This window comes from Dromaius novaehollandiae, unplaced genomic scaffold, assembly GCF_036370855.1.
Source record: "Dromaius novaehollandiae isolate bDroNov1 unplaced genomic scaffold, bDroNov1.hap1 HAP1_SCAFFOLD_94, whole genome shotgun sequence".
NCBI lineage: Eukaryota > Metazoa > Chordata > Aves > Casuariiformes > Dromaiidae > Dromaius > Dromaius novaehollandiae.
The window spans coordinates 50,001-52,500 of record NW_026991468.1 but is presented as its reverse complement, the minus strand read 5'-3'; the positions used below and the strand labels follow the sequence as shown (position 1 = coordinate 52,500).

The 2,500-nt window shown below is 78.2% G+C and overlaps 1 non-coding gene across 1 annotated transcript; it reads left to right on the top strand.

The window, feature by feature from the left end:
* The first annotated feature begins 1,887 nt into the window (after positions 1–1,887).
* LOC135326720 (5.8S ribosomal RNA) lies at positions 1,888–2,040 on the top strand. Its single transcript, XR_010386989.1, has one exon. It is a non-coding gene; the product is annotated as a 5.8S ribosomal RNA (ribosomal RNA).
* The last annotated feature ends 460 nt before the right edge of the window (positions 2,041–2,500 follow it).

The window sequence follows — 2,500 nt, the reverse complement described above, 5'->3', positions numbered from 1 at the left end:
CGAGCGGGGGGCGTCGCGTTGAGGCCAAGCGAGGCGACGGTTCGTGCCCGAGTGGGCGGCCCGAGCCACGGCTCTCCTCCCGGGTGCAGCTGCCACCCGGCGCCGGGTTACTGAGGGAAACCCCGGGCCCCGGGAGGAGGACGAGGTCGTGGCGGCGGGTGTCGGGCGCACCCCGCGGGCGGACGCTCCGCCGAGGGGCGCGGGGGCCGGCTGGCGGGTGCCGGGTTCCCCCTCCGCGTCCCGTCTCGTCGCCGCTGCCGAGGCTGCCGCCGTCGCCGCGAGGTGGCGGCGGCCCGGTGGCGGGCGGCGGCGGGGGAGGCACCCCCGCGGGGATTTCAGGTCGTTTCCCTCACCCCAGGGCCAGGTACCTAGCGCCCGCGCTTCTCCTGCCCCCCCCTCGGTGACCCACCCGTGTGGTCCCGTGTGCCAGCGTGCTCCTCCCGGGTGCCGCACCGTGCGCGCCGCACCGGCCGTGCCTTCCCCCCCCCCGCCTCGGCTTCCCCCCACCCCGGTCCTTCCTCCCCCGCGGTGGGGGTGGGGGGGGCGGGGAGGGAGGGAGCGAGCGAGAGAGGGGAGAGGGCCTCCGGCCACCGCGGCCGCCGGCAGCCGCCCCGGGCAGGGATGGCCATGGGCCCCGGGCTCCGGGCCCGAGGGTTCTCGGTTGGAGAGCCGGGCGGAGGTTTAAAGACTCGGGCGGCCCGATGCGACTCGCGGAGGCGGCCGGGCGTGCTGCCGGAGGGCCGGGGGGTCGGCGCGCGCGGGCGCCGCGCCCCCCCATGCCAGCCGGCGCGCCCCGTGCTCGCCCCGCAGGCAGCCGGGACGGAGAGGGGTTACCCTGCCCCCTCTCTCCGCGGTCTGGTCTCGGCGGAGAGACGCCGCGCGGTCGGCCTAGTTGCCGGCCTGCCTCGAGCGTTGCGAGCCGGGCGCGAGCGCGTGCTCGCCGCCGGGAGGGCGAGCCCCCACCGCGGGTGGTGCGGGCGCCGAGCCTCCGCGCGTCTCCTCCTTCTCCCTGGCCGGTGCTTCTGGGTCTTCCGCCGTGGCCGCCGTCGGCGGCGCCCTACCCTACGCGCCCGCCCCGGCACTCTGCCGTCCGGGGCGCCCGCCTCGCTCTGCCCCGCCCGGCTCCGCCAGGCAGCGGGGGGGCGGTGGTGGGGCGGCGGCGGGGGCGGCCCGCCCCGCTCTCCGCGTGGAGACGGGGAGAGCGGGCGCCGTCCCCGTCCGTGCCGCCTTGCCCGCCTGCCCGCCGCCGGGCGTCTGTCCGCGGAGGGGACGGGCGAGCGCGTGGTGTCACCCGCGAGGCGGTGTGTGCGGGCGCGCGGGGGTGTGGGCGCCGCGGCGGCGGCGGCGGCGGCGGTCGAGCCGGAGGGCCGGCGAGGCGAGCGGGGAGCTGGGAAGCGCGGGGCCGGCGGGCCGCAGGCGCGCGGGCGGCGGGGCGACGCCGCTCCCGGTGGCGGCCGGGCTCTGACGCCTGGGGCGGGGGGGGGGTGGTCTGCGGGGACGGACCCCCCCCAACATCCCGAGGCAGGCGGTGTGGCCGGCCCGCCGCTCCCTGCCGGGCCAGACCGAGCCGGGCGCCTGGGCCGGACTCGAAGCGAGACAGGGTTTGTCCCCAGGTCGGGAGCGAGGGCTCCCCGCCCTTCTCGTTCGGGTTTGCCCTTCGTTTCCCCCCCCCCCTTTCTCTGTGCTTGTACGGTCAGTGAGGCAAGCCCCTCTCTTTCTCTCGCTCTCTCTCTCCTTCCGTCTCTGCCGTCCCTTGCTCAGCAGCCGGCGTCGGCGTGAGGAAGGGCGGTGGGGCGGAGGAGGAGGGGGCGGAGGAGGGGGGGCCCCCCAGGGGCTGCGAAAGCTGCCCGGTCCCCCCGCGCGCGCGGCGGGGACCGAAACCGAGACAACTCTTAGCGGTGGATCACTCGGCTCGTGCGTCGATGAAGAACGCAGCTAGCTGCGAGAATTAATGTGAATTGCAGGACACATTGATCATCGACACTTCGAACGCACTTGCGGCCCCGGGTTCCTCCCGGGGCTACGCCTGTCTGAGCGTCGCTTGACGGTCAATCGTCACCCGCGCCGTGGCGTGGGCGCAGCGGCGTGCCGCCCCTCGGTGGGTGTGGGGGGGGCGCGGTTCGGGTGCGCCCGGCCGTGCCCGCCCTCCCCTCCGAGCCCGGCGGCTGCCGCCGCGCCGCGTGGCGCGCGCGGTGTGGCGCGGCTGGGGCGCCTCGCAGGCCCGTTGCCCCGGGGAGAGGGGGGGTGCTCTCCTTCCCCTCCCCGTGCGGCCGGGCCTTCGTCCCCCTAAGTGCAGACTCGGGAAACCCCCGCTCCCGGAGCGCCCGCGTCGCGGACTTCGTCCCGCCGGGCCCCCAGATCGGGTCGGTCGCGGTGGCCCGGCGCCCGGCGCCGCCCGCCCGCCAGTGCCGCCGCACGGGCCTCTCCTCCACCACTCTCCCGGTGGTGCGCCGGTCCCCCGTTCCCCTCCGGCAGAGGGGACGGCCGGCCGCCCTTTGCC